Raw genomic sequence first — 23,896 nt, forward strand, 5'->3', positions numbered from 1 at the left:
TTATAGAAAATCAAACATTAAAAAAAAATCCCATTTTCATAACATATTCTACATAGGAAGAAAAAGCGTAAAGTCTGTTTTGGTTGCACAAAAAGCAAGTTATATTACATTATAATCTACAAACTAGGAATAAATCAACTTTTATTTCTTACAATCATCACTAGATAAAGTGACTAGTACAAAACGAACGGTTAGTGGTACAGCTTGATTTCCACGGCGACTGCTATTTAAAACATCGCCAGGCTTGAATAATTTGCATTTAGTTTGTGGCTTCCATATCTAACAGTTTATCATGGTCACTGTAAAAATCGAGATGTATCCAGTAGTCTTATTTCAAAAAACTAGAGTGGCACTTCTCTTTGATATAAAAATTAATTAAAAAAAAAAACATTTGTACAACACTTTTTAAAAAAAATACTATATAGAAATGTTATTTTATATTTTATTATTAAAATTATTTATCTTTAATTTTTAGTGAAACAATACTTACCATACGTATTATTGAAAATACTACTTATGGCAACCCTGGTGAGAGTAAATCCGGCGCATGCGCAGCAATTTCTACTTTTCCCACCTTTGAAATAAATGGAATGATCCAGTCTCAATCAGAGTCAATGTGGGAATCAAGGGCTAGTGTTTCATCACACCAAATACGAGATTACGCGAGAACACAGACAGGCGTGCACAAAATTATTGAAATTTTTATTTTAATTCACAATAAACGCGATAACTCCCAAATTCTTGCAACCATGAGTGATAGTCAACAGCCAATCACAATGCGAAAAGCCCATTGATCCGACGTTATCATTTCCTTGTTGCCATTCTGTAGTAGAAACTATGGTTTAAAATTAGTTACCAATTCCTTAAAAGATAGAGACCCGCCACACCCAGACTCTTTTTGTATAACGTAAATAATTTTTGAGTCAAATACTCTTAAATATCTATTACCAAAAGTGTGCACTTTCTCAAAACTCTAAATAAATTATCGTTTCCTTCAGACAATAAAAGAAATTAAAAGTTAAATGAGTCCGTTCGAACATAACGATATTTGGTCAATTTAGGAATTGGTAACTGGGCGGAGTGAGCTTGACGCTAGCTTTTATCCATCAATCTTCTTATAACCCTATATTGATTGTGTGACCAAACTTTTTCGCCAAAGCAATTGGCGTTGTTTAAACAAAAGCTATTGTTAGAGGAAGCCATTTTCTGTATTTGGCTGCGCGGGATTTCATATTTTATCATCATGAAAGTTTTAATTACAGGTAATTCTTATTAATTAAAGATTTATAATATTAGTGTACGTTTCATAGCAGTATATAAAAAAATTACATGAAATTTTTAAAAAGATTAATGAATTTTATTAAATATCTGTGAATACCACGCGTTAGATTTTAAAGTAAATAGTTTGTAAAATGTATGTATTTTAAGAAAATCGTTATAAAAATTCATTTATCAAAGTTTTTCTCTGCTTCCTTAGAAATCCTTTGTTTGATCTGCCGAAATTGTGTGAAGCAGTTTAGTAATGAAATTTCATTTAGTTGAATTACTTGATTTATGTTTATTTTAGTGACATAATATAGAGGTATCTTTTTTTTCTATGAAATATATTGCTAATTAAAATTTATTATATATAGAAAGATTAATATTGAATTTTCTTAAAAATAGTGAAGAGGGTTTTGATCATGTCTAAAATAATTTGTTTCAATTTTATTGTAAACTAATCTAAAAAAAAATTCTGAGAGAAATGGAACAAATTTAGATAATATTTATCATTTTCATTCACAGTTACTGCATTCATTATTATTCTTTTAGGTTGTCTTAACTATTGAATAAATTATGAGCATGCATACTTTCAAAAAAAAATTTTATTCTATAGGTGTATCACAATTATGTGCAAAACAATTTGTACTCAATAATTTGTTTTATTTAAAATACATAATACAAGTACTATAATAAATTAGAAGATAATTCAGATTAGCAAGTTATCTTAAATTTAAGTTATCTTTATTGGATATTAATATGAAATTGAATTTTTTCAATTATTTAACTTCTCAAACTATATCTATATTTGTATTTTTTTCATTACCCTAAGATTTTTGACAGTTTACGTGGACAATGTAAAGCAAACTTTTCATATTTCTTCTTTCTCTTCATAAAATACTTTTTTACTAGGTGATTCCTTGGAGAAGTATTTGGCTAATTACTTAAATGCTGAATGAAAATGGGATATCGATGTTTGCACACCCTGGAATCGGTGTGGACAAATTAAGTGTGCAGTTGTGAAGGGACGATTGTGTTTTTGTCTTAATTCATGTTGGTAAGTTGAAATGTAATTTATTTACATATTTAATGATTATGTATCTAAACCATTTGTTGGCATTGTTAGTATCTTGTGTAACTATTCTAATTCAGATACTTATTTATTTTTTTATTAATATTACTTATGGTTGTGCTATAAAATAATAATTTATTTTGCTTTTCTTAAAAATAAAGCAACTAATGATGTGCAATTGGGTACAATGCCCAACTTTAAAAAACTGGCTTGTGTGGTTAATAAAATTTGTGGGGTTATTGGGGAGATTTTGTTTGGTTATCTGTGGAAGAATAATTCTGGGTAGCCAGCCGCCAGGAACTAATAAAAAGAGAAGGGAACTCAGAAGGTATAACTCGTAACCACCCCCGGACAACTATCTACATGTGTTTTTTTTTTGTTATAAAATTTACAAGTTTAAAATCTGTTTAGCACCTTGGCGATTGTAGTTGGCACGACAGATCACAATACAGAAATATTTCCGAGTGGTTTTTCTCGAACGAAGAGTTTAGAAATTTCTCTTGCTGAAAGATCAGCGTATGCATCAACATTTTGTTAATCTTGAAAACGTCACTATAAAGCGATTCAATGAAGTAATTAAAACTTTGTGAATTTTACTTGGGCTAATGTTCTGTGAATCAGCTTTATCTGTGGATGAATGTATTGGTTAAGATCACATACATTTAAACTGCCAGGGCCATATTCAACTGGCAAACATCTTTGAAGAATGCATAGCAAAGTTGCTAAAAAAGAAGTGTATTTATACACAACTTTATATACTAATAATATAAAAATATTGTAATCTTGTCTTGACATTTAGCCAGATAACCAGAACTCATCCCATACAAATAAGAAAGAGTAGTCACAGTCAGATATCAGAGATTTGGGTCCGTTAACGAACTATTCACAAAATATCTTTTCATAAAAACGGACATTTCACAAAATAATTTATCCTTTACTCAGACCCTTCACAAATTCGTTTATTTTCATTATTGTTTTGTTAATCGAATAAGCCCTTCCCAGGGGGGGGGGAGAACGACAGATGTAATCTAAATAAATTTTGTCTTCGACAGACACTTCTTCCTTTATTCGTCCGAAATGAATATTCTGCGTTCAGCAGTATAGGCAAAATACCAAATATTTGTATGTAGCATCTCTAATTTAGTAGCAGCTATTGCTGTTTATTTTTTAAATTTTAATTTTTTTAATTATAATTTTACAGTGTTGGACATAATCTTGTAAGTCTTTACAATTTAAAAACTCCTTGAAAAAGTTTTTTTTTTTTTTTTTTTGCAATAACAGACCCTATTTGCACAAATTCACAAAAGCAGGACCCTGGTTGAAAGAATGTGACTTAACGTTTATTTTATATTCACAAATTACAAGTAATTTTTTTCCAATTTTACAAATACGGACCTTTTACAGAATGTCTGGACAGATCCCTGACAGTACTTGAACAGATTTAGTACTATGATGCTGTAAAGAAAAATATTCAGTAGAGAGTGTTTTTTTCTAATATTCTTATCTGTGCTACTTTACACAATGCAGAAAATTTTTTAGATGCAATAGAATATTTTATGACTAGTTCTCTCTCTCAATGATTCTGGTTCTACCCTTAAAGGACAGAGGGAAGATTGTTTAGAGCATTGTACCTGAATTATAAATACTCTTCCACTTTAAATGCCTTTGGTAAAATATACTAAATGAATAATGCTAATAACGCTAATGAATAATGCCAATTGCTATTTCTAAATAGCAATGGGTATATGTTCAACACTAAAAGAGATTATAAAAAATTTTAGATTGCACGGAGATTGATCTAATTCTATTCTTTGTTAGCTTAAATGAGATCTAGACTTAACAGAAGCTAATATGAGTGTCTCAGTTAGTATCTTTCTCTTTTATTACTATAATGTTTTGATTATTCGGAGAATTGTATATTTTTAACAGTGGCATTATACCTTAATCGTTGTGATTCTTTTTTCCCCAACTGTATTGTTATAGTATGGATTGTTTACTGTTAGTACAGCACTGTTTATAAATTATTACAGTATTAATAAAATAATTAAAGTCAGAATGAATTAAATGATCTTTTAATGTTTATCAGTATTTGTCTTTAATCACACCGTGGTTAAGGAAAAGACAGTGCCCTACCAGTTAGTATATTCCTCTTTTATTAATAATATATATTCTTTAACTTTGATTATTTCAAAAATATTTATTACTTTTGTTTTTATCAGTGGCATTTATTGCATTCTAAATAAAAGCTAATTTAATGTTTGATCTAGATACTAAAAAGTTTAGAAAATTAATTTATGATTTTATTTTTTATTCTTGTAAAAGGTTTAGAAAATAATATTCATTAAGGAACTGGTGATGTCGACAGAATTTAGATGATTAGATACTAAAAAACTGAGAACAGTGCAATCAAACCTGAACAATGGACAAACACATCAACATGTACTGGCTCATCATTAAAAGTCAGCGTGGGGATAACACAACATGCACATTCCATGATCCATCATGAACTCGTGCCTTTAAGAAGCCTACGTGGCTGTCTCTAGGGTAAACGGTGACTCAACAGTGCACACACCAACTGAACAATTGGCTGTGGGGTCATTTATGTTGTGTAAAGAAAATATAAAAAAATCTATGCTGTGACTAACTATTAAATGCTGTGATGTAATGTCCTGTGGTTGTCTTGTTCTTAAAGCCATTAGTCTTTATATGTAAACCCTGATTGATGCTGCAATAGAAATATTAAATAATATTAATCAGACACTTTCCCTCTCTTTCAGATGTAAGTAACCTGACTAAATTGGGGATCTGCAAAAAGAAAGAATTGAGCAACAAAGCTAATGTTGCAATAATTTACACTCCTTTTTTATGTCTTGATTTTAAAGTGACAGATGTGTCAAATCCCCGAGTATGAGTTTGAGTGATGCTTCCTCCCAAAAGAGTTGTGAGACCACTCTGAAAGTGTCGCAAGTATGCCATATGCGTGGAGAAAGATGGATATGCCAGATTTAATAATAATAAAAAAATTTCTGTTAATCTGTGCTTATAACTTAAAACTTATACTTCTGTGCTAAAAGTTCTTTCACTCTGTAATTCAAATTGATTCAAACTAATGTATGCAATCCTTTATTAGATTCACAATTTGAAGAGTTGTGCTTTTATCTATATACTTAACCATTGGTTGAAATCTTAACAAGGTATCTTGATTACAATATTAATTTGAAGCAACTTGTTCTCTTCTAGCTTTTGCGTGGATTCTGCTGATGATTCATGTTTGTCCCGGGGAATGGTCTCACAGCATTGTCTGCTTAAAGCTTTTCTGTGAGATATATTTACCAGGACTTGATTTTCTACAATGGTTTATGCAGAGTCTCATTTAGTTTGAAGAATATCTCTGTACCGTAACAAGATAACATTTCAGTCATTGATTTTGCTATATGTATTAAATATAATTGTATATTTTTTAAATTCATAAAAATAATTAAGCTCTTTATTTTCCGGCACGGTTGTCAGTTATTAATATAACTGAAGTCTTTGATTGGATTCTGATCCACTGTAGAATTTTAAAGTAACATGATTTCTATTTTGTTATCTAGAAAAATGCTTTTATTTTACAGCTGACTAAGCAGACAATAGCATAGCTGCCAACTGTTCAGAATTTTTCGGATTTGTTCCTACTTTTTAAATCCAATCTGATATTTTTATAAAAATTCTGAATTTTCATAAAATTTTTGATTTTAAACCAATCCTTTTTTCTGATCGCCACAAGCATGCATCCTGCGATTATTGTGCTAAAGTAATTTTTAGTAGCTTTTTATTGGAAAATATTATTCCAATAGCTGTCTGTTGCTGATTATTTCACTAAATTATTATTTTTGGAAATTTTTTTTTTGTAGTATTTAAACACTTACATCAGAAATATTTGTTTATGATGTAGATTATTATTTACCAGTGTTTTATAATTTGGAGATAAATAATTATATATTAATAGGTAATGTTTGTTTTTAATATATTATACCGGTATTCCTAATTATAAAACATTAATATTATAAGTTTCCCACAAAAGATAGTGTTTATAGTTTTGTTTTACTAATTTACATATTTAAATGTATGTCTATTAATGTTATGATTTAATAATTAAATTTTTATCTTACTCTCGTAATTAGTGCGTATAATTTTGTCGCATATAGTGTTCCTCATTTTTGATTCATAAGGTTGGCAGCTATGCAATAGTTATAAAGAAAGACTTAGCTGCTCTTTTTCTCAGGATGATGCCACTGATAGTGGTCATAGACCTTATATGATTGCATCTGCAAGCACCTTCATAGAGTCAAGCTAGCTACCATACTCTGTCTATTGTGTAAGAACAAAAACAAATATACGTGCTTCAAATTCTCAGATCCAACTTGAATAATTTTTTTTTCTTCCTTTTTTATACTTTTTACATATGTTGTACTCTTACCACTAAAAATAAATATATTCAAAAGAAAATTTATCTCATTTATTTATTCTTTCTTGAAGATGTATATCAAGAGAAAGATACTATTTTATAGTACATATGTATCCAAGGTGCTACTACTATAACACTGCAACTATTTCAGTTTAAATGAATCTCAAGTTAGAATTTAATGCTACTATATTTAATTAAAATTTTGAAAATACGTCCAATAGTACGTTTAGAAGTTATTTGACTAAAATATTGTACAAGGGCTAGCTCTTGACCTGAGAAAAAAACAAGAGTTTCGGGAAACGAAAAGCGTTAGTTAACTTATTTTTAACGAACTGTAATTCAACTTTTTTTTATTTTCAACTAGCTAAATATCCACTCTTCGAACAGGATTAATAAAATCAAAAAAACAATAACTCGTTACTGAACAACCCAATGAAATCGTGGACAAAACTGAACGGTATATACTGACAAAATTAATAAGCAAAAACATAACAAAACCTGTTTTTTGTTGTTCAGCCCATTAAAATTGAGATTAACTGTATTCAACATTACTAGGCATAATATCGAAATTAACCATTAACTTGGAATTTTTGTAAATAAGTAATTTTTTTAATTTATATAATAGGAATTACCCATATTAATTAAGCATCATTGGCGACAATAATAGTATGGCGCTTGTTTACGATTAATCTATACGAATAAGTACCTGAACTCCATAAATGTTGCTTATTACATAATGGCTTACTTTTTAGTATTTCAATATGCATCTATTACATTACTTAAATGAACTGAGCGTCAGCATTAACACTTTGACTCAGAATTTTCATTAAATATATTTTTTTTTCATTATTTCTTTGTATTTATTCATGTCAGGATAGGTGAGAAATAAATTTAGAAGTTTAATAATATTTGGTGAGATGAAATATAACGTGAAACACCATGTCTTTTCCTGCATAAAAAGTCAAATATTTCAAACGCGGTTCACTTCCAAACAATTTAACTAATATGCAGTTATTTAAATCTTAGCGAAACAGTTATTTATAATTGAAACTTCTTTAATTTACAAAATCATTAATACATTTTTGAATATGAATCAAAAAAAGATTTTTCCAAACTAATTATTTTGAATTTTATATTTCAGTAAAATATATAATTCCGTAATCTAACAAATATTTATTATCAGCTGTTTGACTTTTTATTTTTAAAGAGAGAATACCAAAAAAAATATATATATTCTTACTAGGAATTAAAAGGCCAGAGAAAAAGAAAAGAGGGACAGCTGTTAATAAAACTGAAGTAATTTTCTACGTTTTTCCTAAGCAAATTAGTACCACTTTCCCATTAATTTTGCCTTTCATTGCAAAAGAATTTTTTTTTAATTTTAATTACCGCTGTTTTTAAATTATTTACTTATACCGAAACACATTTTGACAGACGTGTAAAATTAAATACGTGATTTCAGATAACTTCAGAGATAATTTGGTGACATAGTGCTACCACGTAAATTTTTTTTTTTTCATTGTTGTTGTTTACGTCGCACTAAAGCTGCTCAATGGGCTATTGGTAACGGTCTGGTAAACATTCCTGACAATCATCTGAAGACATGCCATCACAATTTTGAACTCTGCCGAGGTGAGGCTCCCTTCGCTTCGATAGACAGACGACATGCGCGTGAAGTCAAGTACTTACGTATAACATTTTAACGAGAACCAATACCTCACACCCTCGGTCCCTTCACAGATTGATCCAAGTAGTTTTTCACCCGCACGCTGACAGCAGCCAGTTATGCTCGACTTCGGTGATCTGCTGAGAACGTGTCAACAATCAGTCAATTGCGGAACTGTTGTTGATTGAAATTATGACGTAGCGAGAAGAAAAAACTAAATAAAGTACAAGCAATAACTCTTTTTTATTGTTATTAAATAGAGCTATAAAGTATCAATGTTATGTTTAAGATTTTTGAGGAAACAACGGCTAAGGTTTAACCAGTCAACCCCGCTTAAAGGAATATCATCAGTTCCAGCCAAATCTATGCAATTGAGCGGGTTATTCGATTAAAAGGATAGTGCAATATTCTATCCTAAATTTCTGCGAAATTTTATTTTTAATGGTATTTAATGCAAATTATAGTGTTTTGATTAAATAAACTTAGTTTTATGATCAATAAACAATTTTGATTAATAGTATCTGTGTTAGTATCATAAAATATAAATGTCATTTAAAGTTATATAAAAATAAATCAATATTAGTGAATAGTATAATATATAGGTACTAAAATATTATTTGATCCCTTCCGAAAAAATCTATAATTGAAGACTATTTTTATACCCGTTTAATTTGTCAATTTATCAAAATTAGATTTTCCCTTTCAGTTTCTATTAAGACTTTCATGAATAATTGCGTATTCCTCTCAAACGTATAGTCAGATTATTTATTTTAAATTTTTTTTTTCTAACCTCGTCTTGAGAATTTCCAAATTAATGAGCTGTTTTAGTTTGGAATTTTTTTTAATATATCGTTTCCCAGATTCATTGCCCCCCCCTCTATTAATTCAAATCCATCCTTTTCTCGCTGAACTTGCAATCATTCTCAGAGTTATTCTCTGGATTAAGCAATAATTATTCTTACTTAAGAGAAAGACACACTGTATACTGATTTGTTACGTTTTTGAAATTTTTTCTTATGAAAGCTAATAGCGCACCAGGAGGGGACCACAAATCTTGACTACAAAACAAATCACTCTGTACCTTTTTAAAATTCTAAATGATGTGTAAGTAAGTACAATTTGTCTAAAGTAAGAACTCCCCTATTCGTCTGGACCTGTGGGGGTGACTATGGTAACAAGGTATAACTATTTCAAATAGGGGTGTGGGTCACTATTTAGGATATATTTTGTCTCGGGTGGGGGAGAGAAAGGGAATCATTTTTCTTCATATTGCCCTAAAGCAGTGTTTCCCAAAGTGTGGTACGCGTACCCCCAGGGGTACGGGACCAGTTTAGCGAGGGTACGCGTCCTTATGCGAAATATCTTGCAATAAACGAAAATTTCAAACAAACTTATTTAAAAACAAAGCTAGCCATGAAAATTTACGATTACGTATTTTTCTATTTTCTATTTTTTGCGGAGTTTGCAGTTAATAATTAGTGGTGTCAACAGCCAGTTGTGATTTGTAACTTTTGTGCAATTTTTTTTATAGTAAAAAATACACTCATTTTTTTATTAGTGGTACACAGCATTACGAAAAATTTAGAAAGGGTACACAAAAGTCATAAGTTTGGGAAACACTGCCCTAAAGTAAAGAGAAGCTACCCTCCCTGAAATTCGCTATTCTTGTTTCCTTAGCAGCAGACGGCCTCAGATTTAGTGGCGGGGGGAGTTCTTACCGTAAACAAACTATAATTCAAAGAGGGGTAAAACACTCGTCGCTCACTTCAATGTATAACTAGCAGCAAGATTAGATTTTTTTTTTTCAATTTTACCCCTAAACACCTGTTTAGACCAACTAATGAACAGGACCCTTTTGAAGTGACCACCTATTGTATCCTTATCTTAACTGAAAAACGAAAATTTCATTTTAGTTAGTGAAGCATTTCTCCAAAATAAACAAATTTTTTTCATTTCAGTACCTCTTCTTCATGCAATTAGGCGGGGACAAAAAACAAAGAATGTCAGTTTAAACGGGGAAGTTTAACATTAGTTGCATACAAAATGATTTGGTTCCATTCGTGTAAGCTTGTTATTCGATTATCCGACATGTAATTAAGTGGACATGACGCAAGAAAGTTCCAATCCGTTTTTCGCTCGAACGGTTTGTAATATAATGTTTTAATGTGAACAGTAACCTTCGTGCGACGAACTATTAGTATGCCAAATTTCATTGCCCTCTGTCGGATGGTTTAGTCCAGGGGTGGCAAACCTTTATGTCTCAACGTGCAATTTTTTCTAAAAAAATGTTTAATGAACTAGTTAATGTATAGTTTGTCTAAAGTAAAAACTCGCCTAGCCATTTGTCAAGACCCTTGGCGGTGACTATGGTAACGAGGTCTAAATATTTCAAGGGATGTGGGGTCATTGCTTAGGACAGATTTTAGCTAAGATTCAGCGAGAGTAAGAGGACTTTTTTTCCAGTCTATTGTGTTAGCCCTAGAGTGAAGAGAAGCTACCTTCCCTCCCCCCCAATGCCCTGCTGTGTTAACATTGTTCGTCAATTCGGACATTAACAGGGCAGATTTGTTGGCCTCTCTTACAAGGGCACCATATTAGGTGGGCCAACGTTGCTCCCACAGTAAGGACAGATAGTACAGAGAAGAAAAGAACATCCATGCCTTGCCCGGGATTCGATCCCAGAACCTTTCTGGTGCAAAGGCAGTTCCCTAACCCCTCCACAGGCCGGTCGGCTAGCTACCTTCCCTGGAATACGCTATTCTTGTATCCATAGCAGCAGACGGCCTCAGACCATGTGGCGGGGGGAGTTCTTAGCTTAGACAAACTATAAATACTCTGTTAAATTCTGCATCCATTTATAATTACATTCATGTTTTTAAAATATAGGAAAAAACAAGTGAGTGCGAGCGAAAAGGACACATAGCCTCTAACATAATTGGATATAAATAGGAGAACAGATTTTAAATTATCTTAAGTTAAAGCTAGACGCCCGGTGGCTGAGTGGTAGTGCTTTGCGCTCCCGTGCCACCGGTCCTGGGTTCGATCCTCAGGCCGGGCAAGGTTGACTCAGCCTTTCATCCCTTAAGTGGGTAGACAAATGAGTACCAAGCATGCTTGGGAACTAAACACTTGGGGTTCCGCGTTCGGCTGACCACCTAACTGGAACATCTGCTCCTGTACCCCAGAGCCCAATGTCAAGAAAACTGAGATGGGCCCAGTAGGCCTTGGCCCCCTAGAGGCTGTCGCGCCACTGAGTTTAGTTTAAGTGAAAGCTACATTTTTTTCCTTCGGCTTAATTTAGTTAAGCTAAGATTATAAGAAGTAAAATTATGACCGCGGCAGTAACTATAGAGTGGGGGGAGTCTCTCCCCCCTCCCTATATATATATGTGTGTGTGTAACATAAAGCGCTTCAACTAATCTTTTTATGTTATTCCTTTGTCAAAGTCTTTTTCTTAATTTACTATTCTAAACTAAACGCTCTTGCACTTTAATATTCACATCCTGTCTTGTAATCTACTTTTGGTTACTCGAGTAACAGTTTTGATTTTTCCCCTTATTTGAACTGTGAGAAAGACTTTTTCACTCGTCTTATTTAAAATATAGATTTTGTTTTATAACCATCGTTGAACAGCCGACCCAATTTTAGGTTTACGACTCCTAATGTTCAACTCTGTAACCTTGTAATTTTGAACAAATTCAGAAGACAAGGAAATTTTTGTTTCAGTACCCTCAGAGGTATTGAATTGTTATAGGAACATGGAGGACTTTGCAACTCGATAGATTTAACTTGCATCAGTCACCATTTACTACACGGGCAGTCCTCGGCCGGCTGTGGATGAACCCACGAACTCTTGGGCATGGGTTCAGTGCCCTACTATCCAGGCCTATAATAGATAGATTTTATTTTATTTTATATCCGTCGTAGAACAGCTGATCCAATTTTTGGGTTTACGACCACTAATGTTCAACTCCGTAGTTTTGTAATTTTATAATTAAAAACTGGAAAGTTCCGCCCCTTGTTTACGTTGCTGATCAACCCTCATGGTTGCTTCTCATTAATCATTGCGGATTAAGAGAAAAAAACCGTTTATTTCCTTAAATTACGATCGCATTGCTATTTACATTTTGAAGATGACTAAATTTAGACAAAACAATAAAATTGGTACCAATCAATAAAATTAGAACATCCTGTAGAGTTAATACTCAGTGAAGATGGAACCAAGGGAAAGAGTATTCGCCTCCGAATGAGGTGAACCAGATTCGAATCCCAATAATGGCTGGTCGATACGAATTCCGCACCCGGCTTGCACCTACTACAGTGCTGATGCAAAATATCCTCCACGGTAGACGGATTATAGGATTTCGTGGTTTTTTTCTTCGTGTAACGCAAATGCGGGTTAGTTTCAATAAAAAAAAAATTCCCGACACTTGATCCAAGAGTTCCCTTGTCTTCTGGATTGGGTACAAAATTACAAGGCGACGTTGTTGAACATTGGTAACAGTAAACCCAAAATTGGGTCGGCTGTTGAACGACGATTATGAAGTAAAATAAAAACCACGCGCTCCAATCACAATATTTTTCAGTAATATCCCGATTTTTTTTTTTTTTTTTTGAGAGTAGATTTAAAGCTCTTAAATATCATTACTTAAACTGCATAACATATTTGAGTTTGGATGGAGTTGGATGACTGCATTCAAATCATCCTATTACAATCATTGTTGTCGAAACTGGTTGTCGTAATAATTTCATTTAAAAACAATAAAAGGTTTCAACTTAAACAGGGCATTTCATAAAGTTCAACCTTAATGTATATTTTTAAAATCCTTGATGAAATTTAATTAAAAAAAAGGGGAACACACTATAAGGATCATAAATTAATATTTAGGCAAGGAAAAAAAAATCAAAATTTAATGAATCACGACTGATGAAGGTGGGATTGACTAAAAACTTGTGATTACTAGAGAAAACAAAACTTAGAAGGCGATTAAAACTTAACACGTTCGTGTGTCATCGGCCATTCAAACTGGTTTTCTATTTTTCATACCGCCTATTTACCAATTAATTTAACTGATACGATGAAGTTGTCATTTTTTCTCTTCTATGAAATATCAATTTGCAGCTTTCACAACGTGTTAGATGTAATTACAGAACACCCTGTATGATATACAGTATTTTACGTGATTATTAATTAGGTAATTTTCACAATCAAATTTAAATTTTAATAAGATAAATAGCTTTTCTAATACCTAAAATTTAAAAATATCATTTTTTAACTTCTTGTAATTACTACGTCTCTTCAAAATTATGTTGAAAAATTATGATGTTAAGAATGATATAAAATGTTTCATACCTCTTAAAATACACTTCTTTTTATAATCATTAATGAATAAAATACAAATAATATTTAATTCTTAAAGGAACTTCAACATTAGTTTCGGACAAATAAATTTTACTGTAATGTGAAAATATTTTTAAATTCTTGAATTTAACTTCATAGATACGACGGAAATGCGAATTGCCATAGCATTTGTGCTCATATTTTCGACCGCTCTTTAGAATGAGCTATTGTAAAAAGTTGCATAGATTTTACGAAAAAAAGAACAACTTAGTGTTCAAACGATATTGAGGAGCATTTAGAATGTCGAAGGCACTCTGGGAAAAAAAAAAGTAAATAAATAAAATTCTGCTGCTTTTATCCTTGTGTTTCATACTAGGTTTATCAGGCATGTTGCAAATATTGATGAGCTTTCTTTAATATCATTGATGTTTGGAACAGTGTAGTCGATTCTGGTAATGCTGTCATTAAACTATAACTGAAATTTCATCTAGAAAGAGTCAGTCCAGTTTGAGCTTTATCCTAAGCACACTTCTCTTCAAATACAATTAATCCATATATAAAACGTAGCAAATCAAAATTGAAACATTATTTATTGATTACCAGTTAACATCACTATTTTCCTTAGTAATAATCAATGAAAACTCACCACTCATGCTCTAAGGAAATTCTTTTTCAATGGTGCATTAGAGTTCAAACAGCGATTTTACAAATAAACAATTAAAAATAAATAATAAAAAGTACTGTTAAATTAATGGGGTATGCCTTTTTATTCTATGCATAAATCATGGGGATAAGTATAGGCTTACTGTTTGCGGGTTGCAGCCCAAGGATAGTCAAAGGGTCATCTAAGAAATGACAAAAATAAATAAAATAAAAAAAGCTATATTCAATAATTTTTTTGAAAAAAATGTCAAAATTCCAAAACTGCTAAACAGTATGAGAAAGAGCCTTAGTGCAGATTATACATAAAAGGCCAATTCTATACATGCAAATAAAATAAAAATTATATATATATATTTTTTTCATGAGTAAAAAATTAACTAAATATTTAACAAATCTCATTTTCTGTATTAAATTTATGAAAATTTATTTTAGCCATGATAAAAAATTATATATGTGTAACATGTTATGAAAAAATGAAACTTTACTTTACTTGTAGCTTTTTTTTAAGACTATGTACAAAAGCAGCTTCTTTTTTATATTAGGTTTTATTTCATACCAAACTTTGAGTACATTAACATTGATACAAATGGTAAATAAATTAAGAATTAAATATACTTTTTATGACCATTTAAACTGTAGTTGATTTAGACTAAGAAGAAATAATACACTTCTCCATTTGATTACAAAACAAGAAATTATTATTTTAGGCTATAAAGTAGTAGTAACCATGTAAGCATAAACAAATACTGTTAATTCAAATAATAAAAAACAATTTAATTCTATTTACTTAAGCTGATTTGAAATGAGATCCACAATCCCTTAAGATGTTCTTTGGTCTCTTTATGTTTCTGAACAAAGCATAAAAAATAAATGCCCTTTTAACATAAAACGATAGTTGTACTGTAAAAAAAATTTCTTCCTTCATGTTTCAGCATTCATACATAACTTTTTCAGAAAAAAAAATCTCTATATATATATATTCTAGCAACATTTAGACCAATTTAAATTAGATATTCATTCAACACAAAACAATCCTATAAAAAATTTTAAAAAAAACTAGAGTAAAAATTAAATTAAAATTAGAGTAAATTATTTACACTTTTTAATATTGTGTTCAATAAACAAATTTTGTGTATTATAAAATCATATTATGATTGTGAGAAATAGAGACACTTTTTTGAAAAGCCACACAATCTCCGGTACACAAAAAAATATATGAAAACAGACACGAAAGCCACACATCAATTAAAACGAAAATGTATTAAAATTCATCTGAAAGTAAGATCCAGTCAGTGGTGTTACATCCTTTAGAACTGCTCTTAGAAGATATTAGAGGGTATGTTGTAATTTTGCAGTACAGACAATGGTGGATACGATGTATTTTAGATGTAAATATAAACTACGAAGAAGTTAAGATACGTTTTCTACAGCCTCATGGACCCTCACTGTCATACTCGTACCCACAGAAGCCTTTGATATTGAAAGTAAATAAATCACAGATCATTTAGAAGGTAACAACAACAGGTTAAGATTTTTTCATACCGTCTAATGAGATAAAATAATTAACAAAAAAATAGCACTACATCATTCCTAACTATTTCATAAAATTTTATAATGCTTATATGTTTAAAAAATTACTAATTCTGTTCATAACATATTGTAACAGAGTTAATAATCATAATTTAAAAAAATATTTTCTATGAAATAAATGTTATTCATATCTTGTAACTATTTCACATATTTTTTGCATATCAAAAGGTAAACCATTTTTTAATAAGAAAAATATAATACACTTGCTAAAAATAAAAATGTTATTTTCGATACATTTTAGGAGACAAAAGTATGGGATAAATACTACTTTTGGTATGAATGATCATTGATTTATATATTGGTTTAAGAATTTTAGGCTTTTTACTCAGTTTTCCATGTATATTGTATGAAATGTCTTAAAGGGGAAAAAAGTTGTACAGCATACCACTTTCAATTAATAAAAATTTTGGTTTGCAATAATTAATGTTTTTTTTTTTTTTTAAGTTTCAATTTCTATACTACAAATTTGAAAGGTGTAGAAGAATGTTGTAGTCAAAAAAAAAAATATTTCTTTCATAATTCTTTGAGACCACATATCACAGGTCAAATCAGGTTGCTTTGAAAGTTGACCTAGCCTCAGAAAGTCATATAAGGTATCAAATGAAAGGTTTATTGCAATGGTGTTTCAAATCTTTTTTTAAACACCATTTACTTTCTTCTAAAGTAAAAAAAAAGTAACTTATAAAATAAAAGTTCTTAAAGTAACTTTTTTTAAGTAAAAAAAAAATACAGTTATTTATATGTATGCAAGTTAGTGGTTTTTTCAGTGAAAATTTTATTTTTTCAAGTGTTTATAACTTGGGCAAATTTCAAATTAAAAACTGTTCGAATTGTTTACTTTATCATGTGTGCATGTTCCACCAAATTTCATTAAAATAGTAGGGGGGTCAGTTCAAAAGTGATTGATATATTGTTCAATGACTCATTATGAAATTTTTCCTTTGCTAATATTTCTTTCTACTTATTATATAAATATAATTCAAATTTTAAAGGATCTTTTTGATTGATAGTTTCTAAATCAAAAAATAAAAAATTTTACTCTTATATGCTTCAAATATAGATTTTTATATATTTATTATTTGATTGTTACAAAATTGTTTTTCTAATAAAGCAGTGGTAAGTTTAAAAAAAGCAACATTTTTATACTGCCACTTGATGCACATTTGACCTAACTCTTAATACACAGCAGTAAATAATATGTAATCAAAAATCTAATCTATCATCATGAAAGTAAGTAGTCAACTATTCGAAAATAAATTTCATGTAACATGAATTTTTTTCATTTCCAATATTATTGTTATTTCCACAGAATTTTTATCATTTCAATATTATTGCTTATCATGATGTGCTTAGATTCACAAATATATTATTACTTTTCATTACTTCCAAATAAATATATAATAATTGATAACCACATAAAAATTTTACCGATAATTTTTCTCTTGCCATAGTTTTATTAACTAGCGATAATTTTATTAAAACTGCGAGTTACAAATTCATTTATAAAATGTTAGAAGTAGAAACACTTTTAATGTCGAATAAACATAATATATAAACACTTAAACATCAATTTGAACTTTACTCCAGAATTATTTTTTATGTTACAATTATAATGCTTAATAATTAAGTACAAATGTTAGGAAATATGCATAGGATGATTAGACATTACATGGCATAATTATTCTTTTAATTTAGATCCGAATTTTCTTTTCCTTACAACAGAATGTAAGAAAATTATATAAATATTGCAGCTAAGCTTTTATAAGAGAATACTTAATTTAAAAGTATTAAGAGCAAAGTATTAAGAACATACTCTTAATATCAAAATGACATACTTTTATTTAAAAACAAATAATAAACATAGCAAAGAAAACATTCATTTTTATTGTTACATTTATAAATATCTAAAAATTCGAAAACATTTTCGCCTAATTTCTTTTTTAAACACAAATCTCCTCTTTTCCAGTGTCTGTTTACGAAATAAATGTAAACACAATCCATCAATGAACCAATTGTTTCATCACACCAAATACGAGATTACGCGAGAACACAGACAGGCGTGCACAAAATTAATGAAATTTTTATTTTAATTCACAATAAACGCGATAACTTCCCAAATTCTTGCAACCATGAGTGATAGTCAACAGCCAATCACAATGCGAAAAGCCCATTGATCCGACGTTATCATTTCCTTGTTGCCATTCTGTAGTAGAAACTATGGTTTAAAATTAGTTACCAATTCCTTAAAAGATAGAGACCCGAACATAACGAGCACACAGTGATGGAATTATTTCGTATTTTCGTTTAAACATATTTTAAACTTATAATTTATCTTCTTAAATTTCTTAAATATTTTAAACTTATAATTTATTTCTTAAATATCTACCTCGTAAGTAATTTTTTATATTTATAAAATTTATAATTAATTTAGTTTATAAGTAACATTTCAAATTTTCATGAAGAATTGTAAAATCGTTTTCCATTAAATTTTTTTGTTATCATATAGCTTATATAATTTTAGCTCAAATCACTCATTATTTTTAATCTTGCATGATGAACAATCTTAACATACACATTCCTTTTAAACGCAATCTTATACATTTTGTTCGAGTGAAAAAAAAAATTTAAAACAGATATGTTTTCATTTCAAAGCACTCGTGAGTAGCATTGATTATTTTAACAAATTTGATGATTTTGTTAACAAAATCAATCATCTCTTAGTAAGATAATTATCTTACTAAGAGCTGGTGCACACACTACACATTAATATGCTAAAGGGAAAATAATTTAAAAAATTGCTTCTTTGAAAAAATAAATAATGAAAATTTTTATGTAATAATTTTTAAAACTTATGAAAAAAAATTTAAAAATCCTTGACCTATATTTTTGCACTAAGTCTGCTTAATTTGTTCTTTGTTTACTTTGTGTCATGTAACGGAAGCTTTATGAATTTTATAAAAAATTTTGCACTACAGGATTCATTTTAAATTCATTTGACATGAAAGATGAGCTATTGTATATGTATTCCAGAAACCCAAGTAACACCTAATATTAGGTAACATCAGAAAATCGGTAAAATTTAACGTTATCTTGTACAACTTCTAATCTTAGAAAGATACAAGAGGTCGCTGTTTGCTCTGCCTTACATAATATTAGATTCTATGTAAACTAATATTATCTAGCTTTCACCATAATATTATTTGCATTAGTTTTGATGCTATATAATATTAGAATATATATTTTCTGATATTATCTTGCGGTGCTTTTTATTTTTTGGAGTAAGTAAGAGCAAGATATGGATGGTAGTAGAATAATTGGGCGACATAATTTTACTTAATTTTCTGTATTGCTGCGAAACAGTAAAGCATAGAACAATAGTTTTATAATGTCATTCCAAGCATTATTTTCTTAGCGATACAGAAATACTAAATGAAATTATATTAGTGAATTCTGCAAACCATCCATTTTCCTCCTTCTTACCCCAAAGTATATTTTATGTTCAGCTGATTTTTTTAAATATTTCAAATTTAATTAAGAAATACTATATTGCAACTTTTATTGCTATTAATAATTTTGAAATCATTAATTTAAAAATATATTCTTAATTTTTTTTTAGAAATGAGCCTTTCTTATCAAAATTTTAATTTAACTTGTTTATAAAAGCTGTAACTTAAGCCATTTTTAATTTTACAATTAACATTCATTACTTATATTCTGAAATTATGTAATAAAAACCACACTACATAATTATAAAGTTATATATTTACATTTGAACTGAGTGGAAATTTAAACTTAAATTTTCCTTTCTTATAATATTAAATTAAAATTATTCAATTTTTAAGTGGTCATTTCTTGTAATAATTGACACAATAAAGAATAAAATTTAAAAATATTCAAATTACTTACTTCAACAAATTTACACATTTTCTGCCCCTTATTTTACAGAAATTAAATGTAGAAATACTTACATAGCTTTATTCTTTTAGTATCTGAAATTTTATATAACAAAACGCCTGAAACAAAACCCAAATGCAACGTAGAAATTTTTCCAGGGAGTGAAACCAGGAAAGCAACTAATACTATGAAAATCGTTAATATTTTTTTATAATGTAAAAATAACTTTCATGGGCACATCAGAAATTTTCATCAATTCGATAATTATTTAAAGGTGTCATGTACTAAACCAACAATCTTTGCAAACAATTTACATAACATTTTAATTTCAAAACTGCCAGTAAATATTATATTTTACCTAAATTAAATTACATATACTACATGTAAAAAAATTTTAAAAATATATTTTAGATCAAAACAAGGAAAATCGTGATCATGGCTGTTGTTGACATCGCCATCCATAAAAATGTATTTCAGGATGGTATGTATTTTCATATTAGCCTAAAATAAAATTTTAAAATGCCATTCCTTTACCATGCTTGTCCAGGTTAATGGCAACTAATTTAAAAGTATTCAAAAATTTTAAGTTATTGTAAATTATAATTTTCTGATAAAGTAATTGCAATAATTAATTTGTAAAATTAATTGAATACCGATAAAGTAACTGAAATGATTGTAATTGTGTGGTGTTAGAAAAAAATTCAAAATTTCAAGAAAATTATTTTTAGAAAAGCTTCTTTTCTTATTTTTAATACACATTTATAATTTTTTTTTCTTCCATTTAGCCCGTTTCTAGAGATTTAAAGTACTAATCCATAATTATTGTAACTTTAGGTATTATAATTCAGCAAATTAATCAGCATATTGTTCGATTTTGTGCTTACATTTGTATATTTGTTGGCAGGGGCCTCAGAACCATGGGTGTTCGGTCCTACCAAATAATAGGATAGCCATCATCCATTATTTCACGGAAATATTTTTCTTTTCTTTGTCTTTAGGTTCTATATCTTTTTCTCTCTTTTTTATATCTCTCTCCTTTTTTTTTTTACATAGTGAAATTTATTATATAATAAAAAGAAAATTAATTGAAAATAAAATTCACTGCATAAAAAAATAAAATAAGTGTTTAGAGAACTAAGAATCGTCCCTGTTGCCATTTCCTTCAATAAGTAATAAAACGCTCTTTGCACCATATTTTTTCTCCATGCTCTTAACTGATAACTATTTATACATACTATGAAGCATCCCTTGTTCTTCAACACCATCCACAAAGAACCACAAAAATAGCCGCCTCAGTTTACGCTATGAGAAAATGTCCTTTACATTCAGAAATCGTCTTAATGGTATTCACCATAATTTTTTTTAATATTCACTTGAGTGAATGTGAATACTAGGTGACCCCACTTCTAAGGTCATGTTTTTTCTCTTATAACAAATTTAGAAACTTGTGTAAGAGTTGTTTTTCCGAATTACTTTACTATTCTAGATTTCATCGCAGAAATGAGTTTTTGACAAAGTTAGGAGTCTGTTTTATCTCATTGGAATCACATGAGGACATAACTTCCTCTTTTGGCATCCTTCTTCACCGTTACCATAATTAAGGTTTTCCTCTCCGCGTAATGCAAATGCGGTTAGTTCCATCAAAACGTCCTCCCTGAAGATAAATTTCTCCCAATACTATACTTGATCCAAGAGTTCACTTGTCTTTCGGATTGGGTTATGGAGGTAAACCCCAAAACTGGGTCGGCTATTCAACAATGGTTAAAAAATAAAATCTAATTGGTTTTAAAGTTTTTAATTACATTTGTCTTAAGAGTGATTCTTAAGATTTCAATACCGTTTTTTCCCGCTTTAAAATATTAATTTGCGAATTCCTAACATGTATATAATTTAAACTTAATTCTAAAAGATGATTCTATAATTATATATGAGGACGTAGATTACGGAACACTCTGCATGATATTAAAATGTTTCAGTTTTCATAATTATGTATTGAATGTTAGTAAAAGATATTGTGAAACATAATTATTTCATGTTTTTGTCATACATTAAGTAAAAAGTTATAGATGTATTTCGATTTATATATATATATATATATATATATTGACTTAAGTACGCTCCCCCAAATAAATTTTATCTGACAACACCAATGTCTGGGGGAAAGACTAAGCATATAACTTTGAAAGACTTCTTGCAAGTTCTATTTCAGCTCTTTTTGTTGACTACTATTACAGCAGCCATATTATTTTTATAATTGTAAATAGTTTGTAATATTTTCCGTGAATAAATACAGGGTGCTCCAAAAAATCGAATATACACTTTGAACTATCGTAGGCAATTTATTTCCTGTTCTACAAGGTTAAATTTCTGGTAACTTTCTTTACCAACAGTTTATATTACTTATGCCACTTCACAACCAAAATCACTGTGCAGACACGATTACTTTTGCAATTGCAAGGCTCGAACCAAAGAATATAGAGGGGCTCTCTCGGCTGGACTTGCATAGTTTTACATCACACATTGCCTTCTGAAGCAGTTTTATTAGCAGAACATTATGAACTCCTTCACAAATTCCTTTAATGTGCTCCTTTATAGGAAACTGAGGACCTGGATCAATCTTTACAGATAGTAGTATCCAATAATTGATTTATAGATCTATATAAAAATGTTCCTTCACAAATTCTTTTAATGTGCTCCTTTATAGGAAACTGAGGACCTGGATCGATCTTTGCAGATAGTAGTATCCAATAATTGATTTATAGATCTATATAAAAATGTTCCATTAAACACAAGAGGTTTTAATTACTGAAAGATTTTACTTGCAGAAAATCCGACATCAAAAAGTTGTTTAGCCATCAATCTTTTCTATTCCATCTTTAAATTGATTCCGAATATTTTGCTTTAAAGAAAAATCATCTGCACTTAGAGAAAGTGCCACTCACAGGAATAGTAAGAAAGTTTACAAGACAATTAAAATTAATTCCTATTTTTTGTTTTTTGGAGTGTTACAATATTTAGTAGCCACCCTGTATATAAATATACACATTCTCAATGTACAAGAACGCTTCATAATAATTTTTTTTAAAACCAATACAATTACAAAAATAAAGTTATAATAAGCTCAGTGGGAACATAATATCTAAAAAGAAATGTTATTTCCAAAAAAATATCTACCGAAGATGGATAAAAAAAAGTTAAATGTATTTTGTGCTTAAAAAATAGGCGCATTTTTAGAATCCTTGTAAATAAAAAAAACGGTCAGGTAAATACACACCAAGTCACTAGAATGGAATGAAAAACATCAAAACCACTTTGAATGCCTCATGATTAGAAAATATTACTAATAATCTCCTTAACAACTCCTCTCAGTTTCCTATGAGGATTAAGTATTTTCCCCTCTCCCTTTTCTCAAAATGAATTTCGATAGTATTTTTGTTCTTAACTCACTTCAATATTATTAATTTACGATTTCTTAAAATGCCTACTCTTTCGACTTCATTTTTTAAAAAAAATTCTAAGAACATATATTAGGGGTGATAATTATGGAAAATCGTGTATGAGGAATTCTCGTTTTATTTGGAAAAATAATCTTTTCACTTCTTCAAAATAAAGAGCTAGATCTTAGATGTAAAATCATACAACTCTGGATAAATATTCTTTGTTATTCTTACAACTCTGAATAAATATTCTTTGTGAATTAAAAACGCAAAATCAAAATCTTGATCAGCATACTTTGACACTGATTAATACTAATCATTGTAGAAGCACACTCTAGTTTATCAATTATAATAGTGGGTAGAAATAGTTTTAGAAAATTGAATTTAAATCCTACATACTAAAAATGATATGGATTAATTACAGACACATTGAACACAGATAATCCAAAAAGGTGAATAATACAACAATTCAGTGAGTTATGTAGCCTATGCTTGCTACTGTCTAGAAAAGCAATTAATAGAAATG

The 23,896-nt window shown here is 29.5% G+C and overlaps 2 long non-coding RNA genes across 3 annotated transcripts in view; both read left to right on the plus strand.

Moving 5' to 3' along the window:
* The first annotated feature begins 1,046 nt into the window (after positions 1–1,046).
* LOC147803039 (uncharacterized) lies at positions 1,047–6,820 on the plus strand. Of its 2 annotated transcripts, none has more exons than XR_015429662.1 (3): positions 1,047–1,262; positions 2,173–2,317; positions 4,655–4,976. It is a non-coding gene; the product is annotated as an uncharacterized LOC147803039 (long non-coding RNA). The 2 variants fall into 2 exon arrangements; XR_015429661.1 differs by lacking the exon at positions 4,655–4,976 and adding an exon at positions 5,110–6,820 and having other exon boundaries at positions 1,049–1,262.
* An 11,304-nt stretch (positions 6,821–18,124) lies between these two features.
* Positions 18,125–23,896, plus strand: part of LOC139426212 (uncharacterized) — a 31,263-nt gene continuing 25,491 nt past the window's right edge. Inside the window, exons 1-2 of the long non-coding RNA XR_011637416.2 lie at positions 18,125–18,428; positions 20,345–20,414. This is a non-coding gene — a long non-coding RNA (uncharacterized LOC139426212). The remainder of the gene's footprint in view (positions 18,429–20,344; positions 20,415–23,896) is intronic.

This window comes from Parasteatoda tepidariorum, chromosome 10, assembly GCF_982258835.1.
Source record: "Parasteatoda tepidariorum strain Cologne lab strain chromosome 10, Ptep-v5.0, whole genome shotgun sequence".
NCBI classification, from domain to species: Eukaryota; Metazoa; Arthropoda; class Arachnida; order Araneae; family Theridiidae; genus Parasteatoda; species Parasteatoda tepidariorum.